The following is a 12,312-nucleotide window of genomic DNA, read 5'->3' as shown; positions in this document are numbered from 1 at the left end:
ACGTAAGTTGACGAACTTAACCGAGAATAACCTTATGAAGCAATCACAAATCGGCTAATATTTTTATTGCATTATCTTTACAGATGCCTAAGTTTATTTCATTACACCTATGACCAACCACACGAACCCCACTTGCTGCTACTGCCGTCTATTGCAAAACGGAGGAAGCAAAATGGTAGACCTAATATATATATATATATATATATATATATATATATATATATATATATACACACCTTGCTTAAGTGATTCGGGTATCCTCCTTATCTCATTATTTCCCTTAATTTTTCCCTATTTACCCAGTCAAATGCCTTATCATAATCCATTAAAGCTGTATGAGTTTCAAGGGGTTCTGTTATCTGCTTAAGTTTGAAAGTCGAATCTCTACAAGAACACCCCCCCTCCCTCCCCCTAAAACCAATTCGTTCTTCTAGTAATAAAACGTCTGCTGTTGCTCGTATTCTTTATAATTAACATTCTTGCATATGTTTTACATCCTATATTCAAAACACTTATTCCCCTATAATTTTCACACCTGCATCTAGCACCTTCTCTAAATATGGTCATAATTTAGGCACGCAACCAGATTCTTGGAATCTGATATCCGTTGCAAGATTTATTAATTAGATTTAGAAATCTTTGATTTAGTATTGAACCAACATATCTCCATAATTCAGCATTTATTCCATCTTGTCCTGTACCCTTCCTATTGTTCATTTCTTTTAATGTTATTTATGTCATCTAACGTAATGGGATCTACATTGCCATAAATAGGCATATCTTTTCTTCTTTTTCCAGGGAGCTATTACGTCACAGATCTCTATAACGTTGTATCCAGTGTCATTCTTCGATTACATTTGTGTTTGCTACATCTCTTTCTTCACTACTCGATGCTTTAACACTTTACAGGCCATCTTTTGTCTCCCATGAATATCGTCTTCAATGGTGAATACATACTCTACTAACACTTTTGGTGAGATTTGCTAACAGGTATAGCAGCCGTGAGAAAAACCGTGTCGTATGACTAGATGTGTAATCTACATACGTTTATTGAAATATTCCTCCATTCGACGTTTTGCAACTCCTGGAAAGGCCAATGTTCGATACTAGTTGTGATACAAGTTCAGTTATCTGCTGAATTTCGCTTCATACTGTAGGACTGTATATACGAGAGGCGTTCAATAAGTAATGCAATACGTTTTTTCGGTTGCAACAATGCGGAATTTGCTGAGAGAGATGGCGGAATAATCCCATTTCAGTCCCTATAGTTCGACGACGTAATAACAGGTGTTGGCGCTATACGTAGCCTTCAAAGTGGCTTCTGTAAGCGGAGAGCTGTCATTGATCTTCTTTTGGAGCAATACCAGAGCATCACAAGTATTCATAGGCGCTTGCATAGTGTCTGTGGAGACCTGGCAGTGAACAAAAGCGCGGCGAGTCGTTGGGCGGGGTGTCTGTCATTATCGCAACCGGGTCGTGCAAATCTGGATTAACCAGACCTGCAAGCAATTACACACCTGCATGATTCTTATTGCCTAACTCTATTTTGTTGTTGTATTAAGCACTTGGATGGGTGACCATCCGGTCTGCCGAGCGCTGTTGGCAAGCGGGGTGCATCAGCCCTTGTGAGTCAAACTGAGGAGCTACTTGATTGAGAAGTGGAGGCTCCGGTCTCGTAAACTGACTTGGGGCCGGGAGAGCGGTGTGCTGACCACATGCCCCTCCATATCCGCCTATAGTCTGTGGATGACATGGCGGCCGGTCGGTACCGTTGGCCTTCCAAGGCCTGTTCGGATGGAGTTTAGTTTAGTTTAGTATTAAGCTATCTTGTCTAACACCGCTGTGAATCATACGTGGAGGAATAAATATAAAATCAACCAACTGATTAACTTCTCTAATTTCATGTTGACTCGAACACATTCTTTCAATTCTGAAGTTACCACGGGTAATACACAGGGAGGGAAAAATTACGTGCAGATTTATAGAAGTTAGACTGCAGTTATAAGTGTCGACGGACATGAAATTAAAATCGCATGAAACGTAGTTCTGACATCACATTAATTTTTCTTCTGAATTTCCGTTCAGTATCATGCACATGAAATACATTTACTCGTGTGGATATTTTTGAGGGTATGTATGTTAATGATGTACACTAGTCCACTTCTCCGTGGTGTGTGTATGCACCATATGGAAAAAATGGAAATGTCGTGTGGCTAGGGCCTCCCGTCGGGTAGACCGTTCGCCTGGTGCAGGTCTTTCAATTTGACGCCACTTCGGCGACCTGCGCGTCGATGGGGATGAAATGATGATGATTAGGACAACACAACACCCAGTCCCTGAGCGGAGAAAATTTCCGACCCAGCCGGGAATCGAACCCGGGCCCTTAAGATTGACAGTCTGTCACGCTGACCACTCAGCTACCGGGGCGGACCTGCACCATATTATACTCACCTTTATTGGAAGACAGAAATAAATGAGGTTCATATTCAAATGGTAGGTATTACAGGACACTGCTTCATTAAGCTAATATGTCACACCTTCTATGTGGTGATTGGAATAGCTCGTATCGCTTCATTTTGAATACATCGTACATCAGAGTCAAACAAATTCAGAACAGCCAATCAAGAGCGAGTAAAAAGCTATAATTAAATTAAATCTGTGTTAATTAATGTAGGTGTATTAAAACATTAATTATTTCAGTAACGTACATCACAGGAAGATTGTAAGGCCAGAAGCAAATTTGAAGTCGCAAAATGCAACATAATGAGATACACCAGCGCATTATTTTGATTACAGTAAATTTCAGGGGAACAGTAATCATTTTAAATGCCATTCCTCGCGCTAAGGAACTGTGGAAGTATATAAAACGAAACAACATCTTAAGAATGGCGAGGCGAATGATCGCTACTTGTCTACCACAGGGTGGACATTAGGACCATACTTGTTCTTGTTGTATGTAAATGATCTTCGATTATATATCCAAGAAGCTGAAACACTTATCTTTACTAATAATGCAAGCATTATAATCAAAACATAGTGGAATATCTTCAACACTACAGAATGGAAATAATATTTTCTTGAAAATTAATAGCTGATTCTCTGCAAACGTACTGCAAGTAAATTTACGTAAACTACATTACAAGCTGTTAAGAACTGCTGCACAATACTTAACCATTAGAAATAATTTATGAGGGGATGACAACAAAAGAAAAGAATATTCAAAAAATCTTAGGTGGTTACATTGACGAGGACCTGAACAGCAGCCCGCATCTCGTGGTCGTGCGGTAGCGTTCTCGCTTCCCACGCCCGGGTTCCCGGGTTCGATTCCCGGCGGGGTCAGGGATTTTCTCTGCCTCGTGATGGCTGGGTGTTGTGTGCTGTCCTTAGCTTCGTTAGGTTTAAGTAGTTCTAAGTTCTAGGGGACGTATGACCACAGCAGTTGAGTCCCATAGCGCTCAGAGCCATTTGAACCTGAACAGCAAGTTACATTTTTCACATCTCCTTCAGAATCTAAGCTCTGGAATCTCTGCATTACGGTTAAGGTGTCTCTTATGGCAAAACAATCCGTGGTACCTCGTCAACAATGACATTCATAAATGCAATACTAGAAGGAGAAATAACTTTCAGTTTACATATTCAACTTTACTGCAACACAGAAAGGAGTGTGGTATTCAGCTACAAAAAAATCTTCGACCACCTGTCCAACGCTGTAAACAATATAATAGAAAATAAAATTAACTTCAAGCAAGGACAGAAATTATGTCTACTGACAACTTTTACCCCAAAGAAGAATTTCTGTATATGTAGTAATGTAGTGGGTGTGCGTATATGTATTTAAGACAGGGAGACATCGGAATAGATCTAAATAAGTGATCAACTGTATAAAAAATTTCTTAAGAAATCATATTTTGCCTTCAGAAGAAGTACTGTAAATGTAAAACTGACTCGTTCCATATCGTAGGTCAAATTGCAGTTATCATCCACGGAATATGCAAATAACATACTTAATTTTATTCGTAGTTGTCAGCGTTTCTTCTGTGACTGTACTACCGTCGTAAAACAAAGAATAACCTCCCTCGGTCACATTCGTGATTTTACTGCGATTCACGATGCATTTCCTGCTCTGTGGGCACACCTGCACGTGCTAGTCATTTTTCTTTTCTCAGATTTAGTTTAATTCTGGTGATGGCAAACCGGCAAAAGTATATTACAAAATGGCACAGTGGGCATATTAGTTTACAAAACTAAGATAAGTCGAAAAAAATTTACTGTTTTCATTAGTGGATACATAATTTTGAAGTAAGCTATGAGTAAACATGTTACTGTACATATGTGCACTTTCCACTCTACAACACATGTGTGAACACAAATCAAAGCAGGTCAGAGAATTTCAAATACGAAGATGCCACATTCTACAAATACACAGGTGTCGTTATTTCAAAGAGCATACAAAGCTATTACGTTATTAATTATACAGAGATTTCATGTACAGAACAAATATTTGTGAATATGACAAACGTGACTGTATGTTATCAGGTCGTTGCACTATGAAACATTTGTTTCTTTAGGAGAAAATGAAATTTTAAAATTGCTGAAAATTGTTTCTTCTGAACTCTGTTCGTTCATTCAACATGTTTTCAAAAGATTTTTCTGTATGTAACATTGTTTCTGCTTGTCCTAGTAGATCAAGATGTCATAAGTTCTTAGAGATTTATCTGACTTGTATTTGTTTGTGTTTACAAACGTGCTGTAGAGTGAAAAGTGAATAATAATATTTCTCCGTTCAGCCTTGTTTGGACAGTTTTATTTCCTTCTAGTGCAGTTACTTTTGTTTCCTTGTACTGATATTCATTCCATTGCACCATCCTTTAGCTTCTATCACATCGGCTGCTTCCTGCAATTCTTTTGCATCCATTCCTAGAAAAACCGTGCCGTCTGCAAACTTTAAACAACATATTAAAAAAAAAATGGTTCAAATGGCTCTGAGAACTATGGGACTTAACAGCTGAGGTCATCAGTCCCCTAGAACTTAGCACTAATTAAACCTAACTAACCTAAGGACATCACACAGGATTCTAACCTGCGACCGTAGCGGTCGCGCGGTTCCAGACTGTAGCGCCTAGAACAGCTCGGCCACCCTGGCCGGCTTAAACACCATATTCTTCTTTCTACAGTTTTTACCCCTGTCATCTGATGGGCAGCGCTCAGTCATATTACCTAAGTACAGAGAAAAAAGGGTATGAGACAGACAGCAGCCTTGTCTTGCTCCTTTCGCCAATTCAGTACAGTTGCTACACCCTCCTCCCATTTTCCCTGATGCCTCTGGAATGAAATACAAGACGAAGGAATTATCACTATGGGATGGAAACAGTTACATGTTATGTATGTGTGAAGAAATCTGCGGCTGTGGCTCTTAAAATGCTGGGCAAGAACAATGGTGAGGGACCTATTGGTGGAAGAACGTGCAGAGAATGTTTTCAACGCCTTAAGAACGGTGATTTTGATGTCGAAGACCGGCACGGCGGTGGAAGACAGAACGTTTTCGTAGCTACTGAAACAGATGAAGACAGTCACAGGACATCATTATCGATGCGTTCGAGCCCAGCACTGAAACACAGACGGCCAGAATACAGCGACAGACAAGTAAAGGTAATTTTGTAGCAGGTCAGTGCTCGGCACCATGTCGCAAAACCTGGCAAAATGTACACGGAAACGTTGAAATGAGAAGTCCTATCCCTCCGGCCGTATTCTCCATACGTTGCTCTCTCTGACTACCATTGTTTTTCGATCAGTGGCACACCGTCCGCCTGACCAGTACTTCCGATCATATGAACAAGTGCAAAATGAATACAGTCATGGATCCCCACAGAAGACGGGATTCGTATGCGATCCGAAAGATGGGAGAATGTAGTGGCCAGCGATGGGCAATTCTAAAATCCTCTGTACATTTAGATATGATATACTTGATTATTTCTCTCCTGCATTAATTTAGTTTATTAATTTATTGTTGAGAAGATATGCATCTAACGTGTGGTGCAGGAAAATGTAGGATCCTGAAAGCCGAATGAATGTACATTTTCGGAACAGGTGTCATCTTAAGTGAAAGTAGTTCACTGCAGTGGATAGAAACGTGGTAGAAACTGGGTCTTTCAAGCCGAGTTTCCGGCGAAGAAGGAGTGAGTGGAAGGGAGTGCAAATCCACAAGAGCAAATTTTGATTTGTGGCATGTTATATATTTGGACAAACATAAAGAAAACAACATGCACCACTGGCCATTAAAATTGATACACCACGAAGATGACGTCCTACGGACGCGATATTTAACTGACAAGAAGAAGATGCTCTGATATGCAAATGATTAGCTTTTCTAAGCATTCACACAAGGTTGGCGACGGTGGCGACACCTACAACGTGCTGACATGAGAAAAGTTTCCAACCGATTTCTCATACACAAACAGCGGTTGACCGGCGTTGCCTGGTGAAACGTTGCTGTGATGCCTAGTGTAAGGAGGAGAAATGCGTACCATCACGTTTCCGACTTTGATAAAGGTCGGATTGTAGCCTATCGCGTTTGGGCTTTATCGTATCGCGACATTGCTGCTCGCGTTGGTCGAGACAAAAGGATTGTTAGCAGAATATGGAATCGGTGGGTTCAGGAGGGTATTACGGAACGCCGTGCTGGATCCCAACGGCCTCGTATCACTAGCAGTCGAGATGACAGGCATCTTATCCGCACGGCTGTAACGAATCGTGTAGCCACGTCTCGATCCCTGAGTCAACAGATGGGGACGTTTGCAAGACTACAACCATCTGCACGAACAGTTCGACGACGTTTGCAGCAGCACGGACTATCAGCTCGGAGACCACGGCTGCGGTTACCCTTGACGCTGCATCACAGACAGGAGCCCCTGCGATGGTGTACTCAACGACGAACCTGGGTGCACGAATGGCAAAAAGCCATTTTTTCGGACGAATCCAGGTTCTGTTCACAGCATCATGATGGTCTCATCAGTGTTTGGCGACATCGCGGTGAACGCACATTGGAAGTCTGTATTCGTCATCGCCATACTGGAGTATCACCCGGCGTGATGGTATGGGGGGCCACTGCTTACACGTCTCGGTCACCTCTTGTTCGCATCGATGGCACTTTGAACAGTGGACGTTACATTTCAGATGTGTTACGACCCGTGGCTCTACCCTTCATTCGATACCTGCGAAACCCTACATTTCAGCAGGATAATGCACGACCGCATGTTGCAGGTCCTGTACGGGCCTTTCTGGATACAGAAAATGTTCGACTGCTGCCCTGGCCAGCACATTCTCCAGATCTCTCACCAATTGAAAACGTCTTGTCAATGGTGGCTGAGCAACTGGCTCGTCACAATACGCCAGTCACTACTCTTGATGAACTGTGGTATCGTGTTGGAGCTCCATGGGCAGCTGTACCTGTACACGGCATCCAAGCCCAGGCGTACCAAGGCTGTTATTACGGCCAGAGGTGGTTGTTCCGGGCACTGATTTCTGAGGATCTATGCACCGAAATTGCCTGAAAATGTAATCACATGTCAGTTCTAGTATAATATATTTGTCCAATGAATACCCGTTTATCATCTGCATTTCTTCTTGGTGTAGCAATTTTAACTGCCAGTAGTGTAAATACAGCGAAACAAAAAGAATTATGTAGTAGATCATTCTTTCTGTCGGTACACTTGTTATAATACTTTCCCTCATAATGTCTGTTACCATTGTGTGATGCATTCGAATATGGAAAAGGTAAGGTGATGGGGCTAATCGTTACTATACTTACGGCTAGCACCTTCTTTCTCAATTGTTGACACAGTAGTTTTTGCATAAATGGTGTTGCGTTACGGGGCGACGATTAATCAACAGATACCTGGTAACGTGAAACCCCCACTTCGAAGAGTACTGTATGGAGAGTACTAGCGTAGCAGTAGTTAGACCCTTAACGAACAGAGTCAGAAAGTAAAGGGAAATTATCGTTTTTGAATCCAGAGTCAGTTCCGTCAATGGATTATGTCATCATACATGCTCTAGGACAGGTAGTCATCAACTGGATCAGTTACTATGACGTGAAGTTGTACATAATAACTTCCAACCTTTAGTTCCTAATGTCAAAGTACACTGTTCTTCATTCTCTATTATAGGTATAATTATCAGTCTAAAGTTCTGAGACAGCCTCTGTACAGGATTATGACACTTCCGTCCCTATGTAGTAGTAGTAGTGGTAGTAGTAGTAACTTTATTCATCCGTAGATCTCTTTTTACAAGGATATAGCGCATGTCAAAGTATTTACAAATTCAGATCAATTTAAAATAAGCTAATTCGTAAACACATATATTTACAGACTTCTAGTTAGAGACAATCATTAGATTTACACCTGGTATACAATACTTCTTTTACAAATAACTTATAATGTGATGGCACACAGTTCACTCGCATCTCACTATGTCACTGCACACACTATTCACACATTGTTTCACAACATTTCACTCACTACACACACACACACACATACAGACACACTAGTGATCTCTGGGCTATTTTATGTACCGCAACTTTCCATTTGCCATCCTGTAAAACCGAGTGAGATGTTGAGCTCAGAAAGAGGAAGAGGTGTTAGTATTGTGCCATGCGTAGCTTGGGGGTAAGTATTTCTAGAAAGGACAAAGGAAGGAAAAAAAAAAAACATAAAGTGAATGTGTTATGCGGAATGTTGGTTATTTTATAATCATTATTATTATTTATTTGTATAATATTTTTTTATCAAACCTCTACTCTGTTTGAGCTAAGTAATCCTTCAATGTATAAAATGTATTGCATAACAGGTTGTTTTTAGCTGCCCTTTTAAATAACTGTATTTTTGCAATTTCTTTCATCTGTTTTGGTAATTATTGTACAGTTTTATTCCTTGGTAGAAAATGCTGTGTTGAGTTTTATGTTTACTTTTTCCTGGTAAATGTAAGTGGAGTCTATTTTCTGTTGCATGGTCATGGACAGAGCTATTTGTGCAGTAATTACCAGTGTTATTTTTTATGTGTGCAACTGACTGGTAAGTGTATTCACATGGAGCAGTTAAAATTCCAAGTGTTATGAACAGATCTTTACAATGAGCTCGACCAGTATTTTTGGTTATTCTTATGGCTCTTTTCTGGAGTTTGAAGACTGTGTTCATATTTTGTGCATTTGTTCCCAAAAAAGAATGGCATAGCTAAGAACTGAGTGTACATATGAATAGCATGTAACCAAAAGACACTGCACGTTACACACTGATGATAGGATTCGCAGGGCATAACAAGCTGATGACATTCTCTTTGCAAGTACCTTTGTGTGTTCACACCACTTCAACTGGCAATCAATATTCATTCCTAGAAATTTTGAATTTGTTACACAGGCTATAGAGGTGCCACCTACATTTAATTTAACATTGTCATTTTTCCTCTTCAAACTGAAGGTTTTTTTGTGAGCTCATCGGACAAAGCAACAGTTATCCCCTTCCTAAAAGCGCACTGGTAGCTTTAGAGTATCCTAGAAGGTGAAGAACGCCTTGAAGGAATGAATAGTGTAATGGGTACAGAATATGGATTGAAGGTAAACCGAAGAAGGACGAAAGCAATGAGCAACAGCAGAAATGAGGTCAGCGAAAAACTTATCAAAATTGCAGACCAGAAGTAGTCGAAGTGACGGCCAGGTTCTCATTCAAAATGTCGGAAGTTCGATTTTTTTTCTTTTTCCATTTTTTTAAAGGTATATGTTGGGACGAATAGTTTTAAAACGTGCTTTGCAAAAGTTTCCACAGCCCATTGTTCGAAGCAACGTCACGGCCTCCGTGGGACGCTCTGAGCCGGAAACACCCGCCTCAGGTGGAAAACTTGTGGTGCCATGACGCACGTTCGCAAAATGACTTACACTGCAGCACGCATGCAAACGTATTCGTCGGAAAAGCTGACGAACAACGTGTGCAGGCTGCCGAACGCGGCATGTGCAGCCGAGCGAGGTCGGCTTTTCTTCCCAAGGAGAACAAGGGGACTGCTCTCCAGGAACAATTTCAGTTAGAGGAAGGGATGATAACGTGGTCCTGGAATTGCAGAGGTAAACATAAGCAACGAAAACACTTTTTTTTGTACAAATTTTGGTTAAAATTAGTCAAAACACAACGTTTGGTCCACCGTATTCTACATCTACATCTACATCCATACTCCGCAAGCCACCTGACGGTGTTTGGCGGAAGGTACCTTGAGTACCTCTGTCGGTTCTCCCTTCTATTCCAGTCTCGTATTGTTCGTGGAAAGAAGGATTGTCGGTATCCCTCTGTGTGGGCTCTAATCTCTCTGATTTTATCCTCATGGTCTCTTCGCGAGATATACGTAGGAGGGAGCAATAAACTGCTTGACTCCTCGGTGAAGGTATGTTCTCGAAACTTCAACAAAAGCCCGTACCGAGCTACTGAGCGTCTCTCCTGCAGAGTCTATCATCTCTGTAACGCTTTCGCGATTACTAAATGATCCTGTAACGAAACGCGCTGCTCTCCGTTGGATTTTCTCTACCTCTTCTATCAACCCTATCTGGTACGGATCCCACACTGCTGAGCAGTATTCAAGCAGTGGGCGACAAGCGTACTGTAAACCTACTTCCTTTGTTTTCGTATTGCATTTCCTTAGGATTCTTCCATGAATCTCAGTCTGACATCTGCTTTACCGACGTTCAACTTTATATGATCATTCCATTTTAAATCGCTCCTAATGCGTACTCCCAGCTAATTTATGGAATTAACTGCTTCCAGTTGCTGACCTGCTATATTGTAGCTAAATGATATGGGATCTTTCTTTCTATGTATTCGCAGCACATTACATTTGTCTACATTGAGATTCAATTGCCAATCCCCTGCACCATGCGTCAATTCGCTGCAGATCCTCCTGCATTGCAGTACAATTTTCCATTGTTACAACTTCTCGATATACCACATCATCATCCGCAAAAAGCCTCAGTGAACTTCCGATGTCATCCACAGGGTCATTTATGTATACTGTGAATAGCAACGGTTCTACGACACTCCCCTACGGCACACCTGAAATCATTCTTACTTCGGAAGACTTCTCTCCATTGAGAATGACATGCTGCGTTCTGTTATCTAGGAACTCTTCAATCCAATCACACAATTCGTCTGATAGTCCATATGCTAGAATGAGATTTTCACTCTGCAGCGGAGTGTGCGCTGATATGAAACTTCCTGGCAGATTAAAACTGTGTGCCCGACCGAGACTCGAACTCGGGACCTTTGCCTTTCGCGGGCAAGTGCTCTACCAACTGAGCTACCGAAGCACGACTCACGCCAGGTACTCACAGCTTTACTTCTGCCAGTACCTCGTCTCCTACCTTCCAAACTTTACAGAAGCTCTCCTGCGAACCTTGCAGAACTAGCACTCCTGAAAGAAAGGATATTGCGGAGACATGGCTTAGCCACAGCCTGGGGTTCGCAGGAGAGCTTCTGTAAAGTTTGGAAGGTAGGAGACGAGGTACTGGCAGAAGTAAAGCTGTGAGTACCGGGCGTGAGTCGTGCTTCGGTAGCTCAGTTGGTAGAGCACTTGCCCGTGAAAGGCAAAGGTCCCGAGTTCGAGTCTCGGTCGGGCACACAGTTTTAATCTGCCAGGAAGTTTCATATCAGCGCACACTCCGCTGCAGAGTGAAATTCTCATTCTGGAAACATCCCCCAGGCTGTGGCTAAGCCATGTCTCCGCAATATCCTTTCTTTCAGGAGTGCTAGTTCTGCAAGGTTCGCAGGAGAGCTTCTGTAAAGTTTGGAAGGTAGGAGACGAGGTACTGGCAGAAGTAAAGCTGTGAGTACCGGGCGTGAGTCGTGCTTCGGTAGCTCAGTTGGTAGAGCACTTGCCCGCGAAAGGCAAAGGTCCCGACTTCGAGTCTCGGTCGGGCACACAGTTTTAATCTGCCAGGAAGTTTCAGTCCATATGCTCTTACTTTGTTCATTAAACGACTCTGGGGAACTGTATCGAACGCCTTGCGGAAGTCAAGAAACACGGCATCTAACTGGGAACCCGTGTCTATGGCCCTCTGAGTCTCGCGGACTAATAGCGCGAGCTGGGTTTCACACCATGACTTAGCCATTTTTAATTTCGAAAATCTAACTTATGATTTGTGTTGAGCCACATCATAAATATATAATAACATGTAATTTTTATGCAAATTGAACTAATAATACATATAAAAGTTTTCCCTAAACTTTAAACTGGTTTTTCTCGGGGCGCGATTTTCCAAAACTGCGTGCAGCATAAAAT

The 12,312-nt window shown here is 41.8% G+C and overlaps 1 non-coding gene across 1 annotated transcript; it reads left to right on the top strand.

Moving 5' to 3' along the window:
• Positions 1–11,576: 11,576 nt before the first annotated feature.
• Positions 11,577–11,651, top strand: Trnas-uga (transfer RNA serine (anticodon UGA)). Its single transcript has one exon. It is a non-coding gene; the product is annotated as a tRNA-Ser (tRNA).
• Positions 11,652–12,312: the final 661 nt, after the last annotated feature.

The sequence above is a fragment of the Schistocerca cancellata genome, chromosome 10, assembly GCF_023864275.1.
Source record: "Schistocerca cancellata isolate TAMUIC-IGC-003103 chromosome 10, iqSchCanc2.1, whole genome shotgun sequence".
NCBI lineage: Eukaryota > Metazoa > Arthropoda > Insecta > Orthoptera > Acrididae > Schistocerca > Schistocerca cancellata.
This window is presented reverse-complemented; position numbering and strand designations above follow the sequence as displayed.